At 46.8% G+C, this 14,794-nt stretch overlaps 2 long non-coding RNA genes across 2 annotated transcripts; one reads left to right on the top strand and one right to left on the bottom strand.

The window, feature by feature from the left end:
• Nucleotides 1-319: 319 nt before the first annotated feature.
• On the bottom strand, nt 320-1,956 carry LOC141408952 (uncharacterized). The gene is made up of 3 exons (XR_012426771.1): nt 1,850-1,956; nt 1,553-1,648; nt 320-457 (listed from the first exon to the last, which is right to left on the bottom strand). It is a non-coding gene; the product is annotated as an uncharacterized lncRNA (long non-coding RNA).
• LOC135968075 (uncharacterized) lies at nt 354-13,749 on the top strand. The gene is made up of 3 exons (XR_010582520.2): nt 354-486; nt 4,005-4,097; nt 11,593-13,749. It is a non-coding gene; the product is annotated as an uncharacterized lncRNA (long non-coding RNA).
• The last annotated feature ends 1,045 nt before the right edge of the window (nt 13,750-14,794 follow it).

Genomic DNA, 14,794 nt, shown 5'->3' with positions numbered 1-14,794 from the left:
TTGTATTCTGGGGCACTGTGCCTGGCACTGTGAATGATGCAGGGACTAGAGGACACTCCCTTTGCCTTCACCATGCTTACAGTCTCCCTGAAAGAACAAGCGTGTAGGTATCAAACCCATGATTTAAGCAGAAAAAAGCAGAAGTGTATGCAGAGAACCAGTGCCCACATCTCTTCCCAACCCCAGGTTCAGCAACGTCACGGTGGTGGCTTGAAATCAGCCACGGGGGAACGTTTACACCACAGGAATGGCAAACACGACAAAGCAGGGCTTATTCTTTTTCTCCCCAAAGAGCTAGTTGTTAAACATTTACCATTACTGTTCAAAGGTGAGAAGACATTTGCACTGGGCTTACAGGCGGACAGTGATCTCTGTTCTTGGGAAGCGTGTTCTCCAGCACTCTGCCCCGTCTTGCCATTTTTCTCTCAGTTATGGCTTTGCTTCTCAGCTGCAGGCTCTGAAGGAGAGAAGTAACGATGGACGCAGGTCTGTGGAGCACCCAGTACCCTCCTACACATCCCTCCCAAGTCAAGGCTGAGGTGCACAATGCTGACCCGTGTGCTGGGATCACATCTAGTGGGAGAGTGTTTGAGCAGAACGTCTCTAAAGTGAGAGGCCAAAAGCCGATGAAAATACAGCATTGTGGACAGGAAAACTCTCACTGTCCTGGACATTTTCCTGTTCAATTTAACCTAAATTATCAAAATCACTGAAATCAAATTTGTCCTTCAGAGATAACTGGATGTATTGATTTGCATTAAAAGAAAATAAGTAGAGGTCCCCAATCTCCATTAATTTCATTTTCTTCTTGCTGTAATTATATAAATTGCCTTTAAAACAATTATTGAACCATTAAGGATTTATGGAAAAACGTTCATTGTCCAAGTAAGATGCTATCGCTTTTTGTAGCTACACACACAGTCTTAAATATAAACAGGAGGAAACCACAGTTATATCCATGAAGTGGGAAAGGGATGTATGCTTATTATATATCCTCTGATGGAGGGTTTTGAGCTAGCTGGAGTGTCCGGTGAGATTACTAAAACGTTCTCAGTAACTACCTATATTTGACTTTGGCACCTTTTTAAAAGTCAAAAGAGGCATTTGCAAGCAGCCATAAAAAGTCATTACATAAGCAGAACAATTGAGGCTCCTCAGCATCTGGGGAAGGCAACACATCTGTCTTCTGTCTATTTCTTCCCTAAATGTCTCCCTGAATCAACTTTTATGGTGGTGGGGGAGGTAGGAGGGTGTCGTAAATATCCCATTCTATTTGAATCCCAGAGTTAACAATACCCCCTGCGACTATAAACACAAGATGTTGCATTCAGGAGTGAGGTGCACTCAAGTAAGCAGAGATCTTTGTGACAGTGGTCTCGGTGTGGGCCACAGGCCAGCTAATCACATTACCATGAGAGCCAAGAGGTGGCCCGCAGACAGTGAAATAAAGAGGAGGGGAAAAGCAAGACTAATCTCGTTAAAAGGAAAGCCATGATAGACGCTACTTTTACACAGCTGCTTAAAACTCCCCGTTTTCCCAGGACTGGATCACCTGGGCGTCCTCCGCGGCCGGGCTAGTTTCAGAGCATTGTTCAGTCCCGCCAAATGCTGGAGCCTCCTGAGCGCAGGCAGACCTTGTCTTCAGAGTCTTGTTTATAAGAAAAAAAAAAAAACTTCACCGCCTCCTCCGAAGAAAAGCCTTCTGGAGACGCTCTGTTCCCTCATTATCCCATTTTCAGTTGACTATTCCCCAAATTTTTTAAAAAGACCGCATTGCCCAAAGACTAGAATAAAAAAGTCCAGCTTTGCATATCTACTGCAACCTAGAGGAAAGAAGATTAAACCAAACCTGAGGAAATCCGCTAGATCAGCCATTCTCTAAGTGTGGTCCAAGGATCCCTGGGAGACCCAAGACACTTTCAGAGGTCCCCAGGCTTCTCCCTTTCCCAGCAGCGTATCTAGTGATGCTAGGTGTTCTTAATATCCTGCAGCTCAACAGCCTATTACAACAAATGGAAACACACGTGAGAGCCAGCTGTTAAAGGGATTTGCAAACTACAAAGCAAGACACTAAAGAGATTTGCGGCCGGGCGCGGTGGCTCAAGCCTGTAATCCCAGCACTTTGGGAGGCCGAGACGGGCGGATCACGAGGTCAGGAGATCGAGACCATCCTGGCTAACACGGTGAAACCCCTCTCTACTAAAAAATACAAAAAAGTAGCCGGGTGAGGTGGCGGGCGCCTGTAGTCCCAGCTACTCGGGAGGCTGAGGCAGGAGAATGGCGTGAACCCGGGAGGCGGAGCTTGCAGTGAGCTGAGATCCGGCCACTGCACCCCAGCCTGGGCGGCAGAGCAAGACTCCGTCTCAAAAAAAAAAAAAAAAAAAAAAAAAAAGAGATTTGCAAAAATGAAAAGCAATGCTACTCTTTCCACTTAATGTTTTGTTTTGAAAACTATAATTATTTTTGATAAGAATATGTATGTTGACATGTAAAGGATTTACTACTGTTATTTTAAGTGAATTAACAAATCAGTTTTATTTTTTTCTCTCACTATCACCCAGGCTGCAGTGGAGTGGCACAATCTTGGCTCACTGCAATCTCGGCCTCCAGGGTTCAAGCGATTCTTGTGCCTCAGCCTCCTGAGTAGCTGGGATTACAGACGTGCGCCACCACACCCAGCTAATTTTTGTACTTTTAATAGAGACGGGGTTTCGCCATGTTGCCCAGGCTGGTCTCGAACTCCTGACCTCAAGTGATCCACCCGCTTTGGCCTCCGAAAGTGCTGGGATTACAGGTGTGAGTCACCACGCCAGTCTCAAATCATTATTTTTATGTTCCTCTGTTCATGGTAAATAGGAGTAGATGTATAACCCACACAAACAAAAGCTCTTTGGCCGTGTAAAGAGGTCCGAAGACCAAAAAAATCAGAACTCTTGCATTAGAAAGACATCAGCCTGAGAAACATACCAAGACCTCATTTCTAAAAAAAAATTAATTAAAGACAGAAACACATGAAAATGTTCACGTGTACATATTGCTCATTGCTCTAGACCTTAATTGTGAAGATTATGGCTGACCTGAACCTTTGGACGACAACAGGAATTTTCCTCAGTCTGCTCATCAGGCCTTCTAAGACCAAAGCCTTAAATTAGCCTTTGATCAAAGACACACGTGTTCAAAGAATAAACTGTAGAAATCCAGTGAAGTCGGGAAAATGACAAATAGGCAAGCTAAGTTGTTTACCAAAAGCAGCCCTTTTTATTAATACCACTTCCCACCAGTCCCCACCACTACTTAAGTTCTAGCAACCACTAATCTGTTCTCCATTTCTATAATTTCAAGAACGTAATGTGAGTGGAATCCGATAGTATATAACCTTCCAGGATTGGTTTCTTTCAGTCAGCACAATTCCCAGAAGACTCATGCACGTTGTTGTGTATGTTCACTGTCTATTCCTTTTTGTTGCTGTTATTCCATGGTCTAGATGTTCCACAACCTCACACATTCGCCCACTGAAGGGCATCAATGTTGGTTGCAAATTTTTGTTATTAAGAACAAAGCTGCTATAAACATTTGTGTACCAGTTTTTCTGTGGACATAAATCTTCCTTGTTCTGGGATAAATGTCCAGGAGTGCAATTGCTGGATCATGCAGTAATTGCATATTTAGTTTTTAAAGAAACTGCCAAAATGTTTCCTACACTGGTGGCATCGTTTTACATGCCCTCAGCAGTGTGTAAGTGATCCAGCTCCTCTGCATGTTTGCCAGCATTTGGTGCTGCCACATTTATTCATTCATTTAGTTAGTTAGTTAGTTCGTTAATTTATTTTTTGAGACAGTCTCTCTTGTTGCCCAGGCTGAAGCGCAGCAGTGAAATCACAGCTTACTGCAGCCTCAAACTCCTGGACTCAAGCAATTCTCAAATCTCAGCCTCCTGAGTAGCTGGGACTATAGGCACCGGCCACTATGGCCAGCTAATTTTTGTACTTTTCTTTTTTTTGTAGAGATGGGGTCTCACTGTGTTGCCCAGGCTGGTCGCAAACTGCTAGACTAAAGTCATCTTCCCGTCTCAGCCTCCCACAGTTCTGGGGTTACAGGTATGAGCTACCATGTCTGATTTTGTCACTGTTTTTAATTTTAGCCATTCTAAAAATTTCACGGTTCTACATTTTGCATTTCTGTATGTCACTCATTTAAAGTTAATTTTTGTATTAAGGTGTGAGGATCAGGTTAGGTTCTTTTTGAAAAGGGGATCCTTCCTTCCTCCACTGCATCTTTTTCAAAAATTAGTTGTGCATATTCATATGAGTCTATCTTTGGGTTCTCTATTTTGTTCCATTGATCTGGATGTCTATCCCTCCACCGATACCACCTACTCTTGATAATTGTGACTACTTAATAAGTCCTGAAATCAGGTAGACTGCAATGGATTACCTGTTGAATATTTATTTTACTTAAGCTAAGTGCTTAGTCTTGATTTATAACAAATATATTAGTTAAAGCATCTACATTTTCTTAATATCTTTTTTTTTCTTTTTTGAGGCAGAGTCTCACTCTGTCACCAGGCTGGAGTGCAGTGGCACCATCTCGGCTCACTGCAACCTCTGCCTCCCAGGTTGAAGCAATTCTCCTGCCTCAGCCTCCTGAATAGCTAGGATTACAGGTGCACCTCACCACGCCTGGCTAATTTTAGTATTTAAAATTAAATTTAGTATTTTTGTATTTTTAGCAGAGAAGAGTTTCACCATGTTGGCCAGGATGGTCTCGATCTAACCCTAAGGACAAAAAGAGCTGCAAACAGAGCCTTCCATGGTTTTCAGTCATGTTGCTGATGGGCACATTGATATTGTTGTTCTGAGACTGTTGTCTGTGTATTTGTGGAGCAAATCAAATGAGTAATTGTGCTCGCGTCTCTGAGAGCTTTTCTCTATGGTTGTAAGGAGATAGGGTGTAAGATTGATGAAGTACGGTCCTTGTAATACTGGGTTTACACTGAAGTATCAAAATAATACTTTATGGGGAGTTCTATCTTTAATAAAGTACACATATTTTCTACATGTGTTCACAGAAAAGGCCTAGAAACCATGATCCCCCTGGGGATCATTAACACTCCCGGTACCCAGATCATGATCCCTACGCAGCATTTCCCATGAAACACAACCAGGAGTCCTTGGAGAAACAGCCCATTGCATGTCTGGGGCAGAAAAAGTACCATATTTTCTCACACCAGAAAGCAAGCAAGCTCTCAAGGCTATTCCGGTGGCACCAAAAGACTTGGAGCCAAGCCATCCTGACACAGCATAGTGGAACCTCATCTCTGCTAAAAAAATACAAAAATTACCAGGGCGTGGTGGCGCTACAGTAGATTAGCTACTGGGGAGGCTGAGGCAGGAGAATTGCTTGAACCCAGAAGGTGGAGGTTGCAGTTAGTCAAGATTGTGCCACTGCACCACTGCACTCCAGCCTGGTGACAGAGCAAGACTCCATCTCAAAAAAACAAAAACAGAAAACAGAAAAAAAAAACAAGACTTGGAGCCAAGCTTGAAGAGGCCAAAGAAGACAATGTAAACATTTTTTTTTGAGATGGAGTCTCGCTCTGTCACCCAGGCTGGAGTGCAGTGGTGCTATCTCGGCTCACTGCTACCTCCGCCTCCTGGGTTCAAGCGATTCTCCAGCCTCAGCCTCCTGAGTAGCTTGGATTACAGGCGCATGCCACCACACCCGGCTAATTTTTGCATTTTTGCATTGAGATCAGGCTGGTCTCAAACTCCTGATCTCAAATGATCTGCCCGCCTCGGCCTCCCAAAGTGCTGGGATTACAGGCGTGTGTCACCATGCCCGGCCAAACATTTTTAATAAGGATGAAAATTACAGTGGATTGAAACAGGTCAAATATGTTTAAGTCCCCAAGTTCACAGTAATATAAACACCACCACAACATGACAGCAGCTTATCTGGTACCTTTGGATGATTTTAAGGAATCAAATCTTTTATTTTTGAACTGGTAAATCAAGGGGAAAAAATCAGGCATTTGTCCTTTATTTTCTATAAGATCTGGACCTCAGGGTAACCAAAGAGTTGATGAGGGAAGCTTTGCTTTATAATATACAGCATTGCTAATAGATAAAGAAGGATTGCTAGAATTAGAAGGCCGGATGTGGTGGCTCGTGCTTGTAATCCCAGCACCGTGGGAGGCTGAGATGGGCAGATCACTTGAGGTTAGGAGTTCAAGACCTGTCTGGCCATCATAGTGAAACCCTGCCTCTACTGAAAATACAAAAATTAGCTGGGCCTGGTAGTGGGTGCCTGTAATCCCAGCTACTTGGGAGGCTGAGGCACAAGAATTGCTTGAAGGTTACAGTGAGTGGAGATGGCACCACTGCACTCCAGCCTGGGCGACAGAGTGAGATTTTGTCTCAAAAGAAAAGAAAAGAAAGAATTAGAATATCATCATTTTGCAATCCAAATAAATGAATGGCCCTAGGCAATGCCCGACAATAGCTAGTAACATTACACAAGGGGAGACAAATAGTCATTGTGTACTTCCCAGTAAGGACACACACCACCCATGAAGCAATCTTGCAGACACACACCTGACCAAGCCTCTAGTTCTGGGAATACAAGGAACAGAGCACCCATTAAAGACCCCTAGAGGAATTTCAGCAGCAAAACTTATCCTATAGGCAGTCTACAGGGGAAACAATTCAGTTTCTGAGGGGTTGGGGGGGGCGGGTATCTACACAGAATAAAAGATAGTCAAGAGACATATCCCAATGCACAGACCTTCTATGGATCCCAATTCAAACAAGGAAACTTTAAAATAATTAATAAGCAATAGACAATTAAAGAAATGTGAACATTGACTGGATAATTGAATGATATTGAGGGGTTATTGTTAATGTTTTAGATGAGATAATACTGTGGTTATATTTTTTAGAGTTTTAGCATTTAGAAATACTTATCAAAATATTTATCAGTGATGAGCTATATGGGATATAATTAATAATAAAATATATTTTGAATAAAATGTATTTCAAAAGAGTAGGGGTGGGGAAACAAACTTGGCCATGAGCTGAGCACTGGAGTTGGGGATGGGTACATGGAGGTCATTATACTATGCTCTCTGTTGAAGACTATCTAGCCTCTCCATAACTCCAGCAAGGCAGGCAGTAGTAATTGCTGGGGCCTACGAGGTTGGGAACAGGAACAGGACGGTCCATAGGCTTCTGTGGGTTGGAGGCAGCAGGCTCCCTGGCCACCCAGCAAGTCCCTGGCCCTCACACAGATGAGTGTATGTTAAGCAAAGGAGAGGGCCAAGGGCTGTGAGGTGTGGCAGGGTGTGAAGAATGGGAAGACAGTTAGCATCTCCCTGTCAGGAGATAACAGATCTTCAAATAACTGGATAGTAATCTGAACTCAGTGGCTGGGAAGCCTTATTTAGATACCAAAGCAGATGACAGAGGAGACAAAGTAGGTCAAACTTGCCTGGAGAATAAAGAGATGCCAAAGGACAATTTTTGTTTTTATCTGCACTTTCTCTCTCTGCATCCCACCCATTCCCGCCTACAACTCTCCCTTCCCCCTCTCTAAACCTTCCCTCTCCCTGTCCCATGCTTCCCATGCTCCCCTCCTCTCTCTCTCTCCCTGCTTCCCTGTGCCTCTCACCCTGACTCCTGGTCTGTGCGAGGAGGGCTCAGGGCACGTACCCACAACAGAGCAGCGTTCAGGCATCTTTTCCACAAACCCGAGGCCTGTGTAGCGTCTGCTGTGTGCCTCTGCCTGTTCCTCTCTGCGTCTGTTTCTCCTTACAATGTGTCACTGAGAACCCAAAGTGAAATCAGAACTCTTCTGCTCAGATGCGCCAGCATCTGTTTGTTAATGGATCTTAAGAGACCATAGCTCTGAGCTCTATTTCCAAGCCACCCCACAGAAAGGGAACATCCCTTTTCTTTTATTTTCTATCCCTTTAAAAAAAAAAAAAGGGTGGGGGGGAAAGGGGGGTCGTTGCTGATGTGGAGCTGGAGCATGCACATTACACGTTTTCAGAAAATCAGACTCAGAAAAGTTGCTGTGTAGCGTCTCAAAGACTCAAGCACCGGACTGTGGGCTCTGGGCGCCCCAGCCTGCCCACCCCTCTGCAGCCTCCTACGGCCACACACAGCTGAGCCAGAGGGGAGCTGCCAGTCCGAGGCCACAGGAAGTGGACATTAGCACCTGGTGCAGTCCTCACCCCTCGCCTCCTCCCCAGCTCCTCAGCCCTTTGCACACTGGTGGTGCTGCCAGTTACCAATCGCACGAGACTTAGGGACTAAAATGAAGCAAGTAGATGGCCTGCCACAGAATTTAGGCTAAATTGAAAAAGCAGGCCAGGCGTGACGGCTTATGCCTGTAATCTCAGCACTTTGGGGAGGCCAAGGCAGGAGGATCCTTTGAGCCTTGGAGTTTGAGACCAGCCTGGGCAACATAGTAAGGCCCTGTCTCTACCAAAAATACAAAAAAAATTAGCTGGGCTTAGTGCCATGCACCTGTAGTCCCAGCTACTCAGGAGGCTGAGATGGGACGATCGCTTGAACCCAGGATTTCGAGGCTGCAATCAGCTGTGATCACTTCACTGCACTCCAGCCTCGGTGACAGAGCAAGACCCTGTCTCAAAAATGAATAATTAAATAAATAAAAAGAAGTCTGTAGACTTCCAGCCGCCTCCTCCCTCCAGTCTCTCCTGTGCTGACAGCCCACCTCCTGCTTCCAGCACCACAAAGTGTCACGAACCCACAAGCAAAAGTCTCATAGCAAACCCAAGACTGATGTCCTTTAACAAATGGATCCCCATCTTGCCATTAGCAGTTCATTTCCTCCCCAGCAGTCCTCCTTACTGTCCAGCCTCCCGGCGTCCACACACTACACACCAGAGTACCACCTCCAGGATTCAGGGTTCTCAGAATGTCACCCCTCCTCTGCACCCAGCCACACCCGCCTCTCCTGAGAGGTGCTCCCCTGGCTTTGCCAGCCCTCCAGACCTCTGGCCCTCTGAATCCCTGTTGTATTCTAATGCTCATCACAGCATTCAGCACTCAATCAAAGCACTTTCCATGTGAATCACGGCAGATATGTGCATATCCTGTGATGTACAAGGCAGGCTGAATCAATGGGCTCTGACTCAGAGTTCCCAGGGAGATGGAATGATGCAGGTACTTTGGGTGCAGGGAAGGGCACAACGGGGTACAGACTGATAATAAACTTCAAATGTCTTTGAATATCATGTTTTGTTTTATTTTATTGTATTTTATTTTTGAGACAGAGTCTCACTCTGTCGCCAGGGTGGAGTACAGTGGCATGATCTCGATTCGCTGCAACCTCCGCCTTCCGGGTTCAAGCAATTCTCCTGCCTCAACCTCCCGAGTAACTGGGACTACAGACGAGCGCCACCACGCCCAGCTAATTTTTGCATTTTTAGTTGAGATGGGGTTTCACCATGTTGGCCCAGATGGCCTCCATCTCTTGACCCTTAACACACACATACAGGTTGCGTTCTACTCTGTGATATGTTCACATCTGACAGAGTTTAAAACTGAAGTTTATATCATGTGCCGTAATGAAGAGAAAGTAACTGAGATTTGGCGCTCATCTGCCAGCTCCCCACTAAGCACATATGGTGAGGAGTAGCAGTGTTCTGGTTTAGGAAGCACAGGTGTGCAAAGACTGTGGAGTGCACAGGTGGAGCTCAGGCTTGGCTCCGAGGCTCACTGGGTCCTGGGACAGGTTTCTCCAAGCCCTAGCTCCCCGAACTGTAAGAGGGACGGTGCCCATCTCCAGAACCCATGTCACCATTCAATGGATCGTGCCTAGCTTGCAATAGATGCTCACTAAATATTGGGTTTCCTTTCCCTCTTTCCATCTGGAGCCCACCTCTCAAGCACCATCAGGCTGGGACTCTGGGAGGAGGCTTAAGAAAAGAAATCAGCATGCAGAAGTCGGGGGAGGTGGCCAACTTGACCAGATGCCTCTGATCCTGCATCTCCTTTGCCCTATCTAAAGTCCTCCCCAGCACTGCCTGGCCTGGACCCACTCCCCAGCGAATTCTGTAAGATGAGTGCCTCACTTCTCTGATAAGCGTTACTGCAAAACGCTTTACAAAGAGATAGGCTGTTGCTGCCCAGCCAAGAGCAAATTCTGAGGTTCCAACCACCTACATGCAGGGCCAAGAAAGGAACACAGACCTGCAAAGAGTGGCCCCTAAAGTAATGTAGTGGCTGAAAACTAGAACTTTACAAATGAGAAGCCACTCAGTTTCAATATACTTTTTATGCACTTCTAGCAAAGAATCAGCTATGCTGATCATAGTGTTTTTTACTTGCTTATTAGAATGCAAGCTCCTTGGAGAACGGGTCATTTCTTTCTTTCTTTCTTTCTTTTTTTTTTTTTGAGACAGAGTCTCACTCAGTTGCCCAGGCTGGGGTGCGGTGGCGCGATCTCGGCTCACTGCAAGCTCCGCCTCCCGGGTTCACACCATTCTCCTGCCTCAGCCTCCTGAGTAGCTGGGACTACAGGCACCCGCCACAACGCCCGGCTAATTTTTTGTATTTTTAGTAGAGATGGGGTTTCACAGTGTTAGCCAGGATGGTCTCCATCTCCTGACCTCGTGATCCGCCTGCCTTGGCCTCCCAAAGTGCTGGGATTACAGGCGTGAGCCACCGCGCCCCGCCCGGGTCATTTCTTATTCATTTTTATACATTGTATCTGCACAACTGTGCAGTTTCACGAGTAGACACCCAGGAGCTGTTTGTCAGGAGACCTTATACAGAGCAAATCCTTATTCCTATTGAATCCACCACTAATCATTTCTAAATCAATTTTGTTGATACTTAGTTGACATATCTTGAAAGTTCAGAAATTTGTTTTCTACAAAAGACATCACTTTCTCCGGAAGAGTAACACCAGAACCCCATTCTCCCAGCTCCTACTCCAAGTCAGGCAGGGCACTCCACCGTCTTCCCCCAAAATCCATCATGCCTTTGAAATTATCTGCTTCTGTGTTCCTTTGCATTGTGCTTAACGATCGATCATTCCATTCATTTTTATACCTCCATTGTCTGTTCCAGTGCATGAACCCGAAGTACCACCCCAACACTATTCCATGTATAGGGACAGTGAAACTGCATTCCTTTTGATGAAGGAATTTGAAATGTTTCATACACAGGAAGGGCTCATCTATAGGGTTTAGTATTTTTGTTATATTTCATTTTTCAGAATATGTGGGGAGTGATGCTAAATTTTGTTTCACAGGAAGAAAGGGAGGAGGGAAAAAGGAAGAAAGGGAGAGAAGAAGGGAGGAAGGGAGGAAGGGAGGAAGGGAGGGAGGCAGGGAGGGACTCATAACGCCAGGAAGTTTTATAGACATCATCTCATGTAATCCTCATAACAAGATCCTGGGAGGTGGTACTTATTATCCCCATTTTGCAGATGAGAAAACTGAGGTATAGAGATGTTAAATAAATTGTCCAATTACTAAGTTGCAGAGATGGGATTCAAAACTGACTCGGATTTGAAAGTTCATGCCTTTTCTCTGCACTGTTTTCTCCTCTCACCAAACAGATCCTTCAGGACGCAAGAGCACGATCTCCGTGTACTCGCTTCTCTCAGGATCTTCCGAGCTGGCTGAGCTGACTCTCCTGATGCTGAAACGGAAAAGTTCCCCTGTCCCCCTGGCAGGGCGTGCGATGGAGGGTGCGGCTCGCCTTTTCAGTGCCCAGCTGCTCAAACCTCTAGAAGACGGGCAGGTTGTGAGGCTCCAACCCCACAGCAGTGCCTAGGGGTGAATGTTGACAGCTCCTGACGCCTCCGTGGGCATGTGTTACACGGTGCTCTTGTAAAAGTTTAGCTGTCTGCAGGCAGCTTGTATTAGCTCAGTTAGATGCCCTTCCATATTTCTGTATTTCTGTATCCCGGGGTTTCCTGCCTTGGTGTACTGGAAGAACTGGATCACACGTGAGCCTGGAGAATGAGTGCAAGGTTTTATTGAGTAAAAGTAGCTCTCGTCAAAGGGAGGAGCCAGAAGGGAGATGGTTTTCCTTGTGGAGTTGGGCCACTTGGCGGTCCAGGCTCTCCTCAGACTGCCCAGGCTCTCCTCAGACTGCCCCGTCCAAACTCCGCCTCCGTCCGCCGGTCAAGGGCCTGCGGCCTGCCGGCATCTGTCCAGTGCTCTTCTGCCAGCATGCTCCCCTTGATGTCTCTCGATGTCCAGCCGCTTGTTTTCTTTCATCGATGTGTTTCTCTCCACGTCCAGCTGCTTGTGTGTCTGCCTGCTGGCATCGCGGGTTTTTATAGGCCCAGGATGAGGGCGTGGCAGGTCGGCCAGGGTGGTCTTGGGAAATGTAACAGAAACGCCTGTCCTCACCCAGGTCCATGGGGTGGAGCCTTAGCCAGGGACCACGCCCTCCTCTACCCAGCACTTCCCTTCCCCGCTTCTGTATCGTTTAAAGGGACCACCCTCTTCCCTTTCCAGCACCCCCGTATCAAGGGTTGGTCCTCCTCCAGCAGCTATGCATCTGAAAGGCGCCTGGTGCAGTGGCTGAGCACCACAGTTGAAGGACACACACTCCTGCCTTAGAGCAATGGGGAGGCCCACAGGAACCGGTTCAGCAAAGGCAGCAAGATGCCAGCCATCAGAGATAAAGCCTGCTGCCACCTTTTGGACCTCACAGTGCACAGTGCACAGTCTCCAGACTTCTCTCCCAGGGAGCTGAGCTTTGGGAGAGTAGAGAATTTGCATCAGTCACTGAAAGACAAAGAGCGGCCAGTGCCTCTCCCACCAGTAAACGGTATATATATTACCAAATGCTGGAGGGCGCAAACTGCTTCCTAACTGTGTGATTAGGAATGTGATTCCCACCAGCGCAACTGATCAGGCCACTTTGCTACTTAGAATCTTATCTGGGTTTTGTTGTTGTTGCTCTTGTTGTTAACTAAGCAGGAATGCAGAGATTATAAATATGCTTATTTTACAAATAAGGAAATGGTCCTAGGGAGGTCACCAGAGTGGCCAGGCTTAGACTAGAATGTATTTGAAATCAATTTATAAGAAATGAAGTCATTTTAAAGATAAAACTGGCATCTCCGCTTATTTTCTGAACTGTTCTAATGAAGAAAACATATTGAGTATTACAGAACAAAGCTCACCTCTTTAACTGGCCAGGCTGATCCAAGAATTGAATACATGAATGTCAGAAGGGACATTTTCACGGGGACTTTTCTCTTTAAGAGGTCCCCACATAGTTGCCCCACTTCCACAAATGTTGCAAGCTAAAGAGCCACACAAATGTCTTAAGGGGCAAGAGGGACCTGATCCATCTTGTGCCTCTGACTATTCATTTTCCTTATTAGTATGGGTGTGACCTAGTGTGAATTTTTGCAGAAAAGTCTGGCAGGCTTTCCTGATGAGCACAAACAACAGATTACGTGGGGAGGACATCAGCACGATATTCTTCCAAGGACCATGTTAGCTTTACTTGGTACTGCCATTCTCCAAAGGTATCACGTTGCACTGACACATATATTCTTGGGGAGCATTAAAACATGAGTATTATGTTAAAAACATGAGTATATGCCAGCTGACATGTCCTGAGAATGTTATTGCTAGTCATCCCCAAACTGCCCTACTTTCAGGACAGAGTCTGTGTCCTGTACCTCTGTCGCCCCGTCCTGGTTGTCTGCCCTACCAGAGGTGCTCATTAAACTTACGGAATGACTGACTGACTGTGTGACGTTTATGTATTCAGCGTTGCTAAACAGAGCAGAGGACAGAAATGGTGGTAGGTGTGGGGAGCTCAGGGCTGGGGACATGTCAGATATAACCAGATTACTCCCTCGAGCTGTAACCCTAGCTTTCGCAGCCTGATAAGTGGGGACTAAGAGGTGTGTCTGTGAGGAACAACTGTCCTCACACCCTCTTATTACACCCTCTTATTAGTGTAACTCCCTCAGGTCTATTCTGAAGGAATTGTAGACAAGCAGAGAAGCTGACTGTAAGCTCTGCAGCCCCAGGCAATTCATCTCTTGACGGTGCAGACCCAGGCTCCCTGCCCCATGTCCCCAGGTTGGAATGTGAGATTGCCCCTCGACCGCCGACCGCCGGTGTGGGTGGGGAGGGCCGCCCCTCGTCGGGTTGGAGTCTGTGATGTTGGAGCCGTCCGGTACTAAGAGGAAGCCCATTCTCCAAGCCCAGGCCAGGCCAGGCCGCACCGGCCCCGCTCCCACATTGATCCTGGCCAAACGAATCCCCCGGCACCTGGGTCTCCCTTGCTGTAAACACTTTTATTTCCCCCCTCGGTTTATGGCCTCCCCTTCCAAAGGATCACAACTTGTTTAAACCGGCTCTAAACAAAGGGCTCTCGTGATTACAGACCTGCTGCTGGTTTTATGGTGAGCTTCCTTTGTCTAATTCTCTCCCACTCCCTTCCTTCCTCCCCACCCCCCACGGCCAGGTACCCGGGCCTTTTAAGAGAGGCCTTCTAGCCAGCTGCTGGGAAGGGAGGGTGAGGGTGCGCTTCCGGCTCTCACATCTGGTTCCCCTCAGCTGGGGCTGGCTGCCCTGACAGGAGGGGGGATAGGACAGGTAGGAATCCCAGTGTTCCTGGGGTCAGGCTGCAGCACGTCTCCTGTCCCTAGAAACGAGAAGGGGGTCTGAGGGTGTCCTCAGGGGGTTCACCTGCCACACTGCCTCATAGGGGCCGGGTCCAGTGGGATAAAGAAGTGCACCACAGGGCCTGTTCTGTTCCTTCAGCCATCCTGGCAAAGC

Source organism: Macaca fascicularis, chromosome 17 (genome assembly GCF_037993035.2).
Source record: "Macaca fascicularis isolate 582-1 chromosome 17, T2T-MFA8v1.1".
NCBI classification, from domain to species: domain Eukaryota; kingdom Metazoa; phylum Chordata; class Mammalia; order Primates; family Cercopithecidae; genus Macaca; species Macaca fascicularis.
Note: the sequence above shows the minus strand (reverse complement) of the source record. Positions and strands in the feature narration are given on the sequence as shown.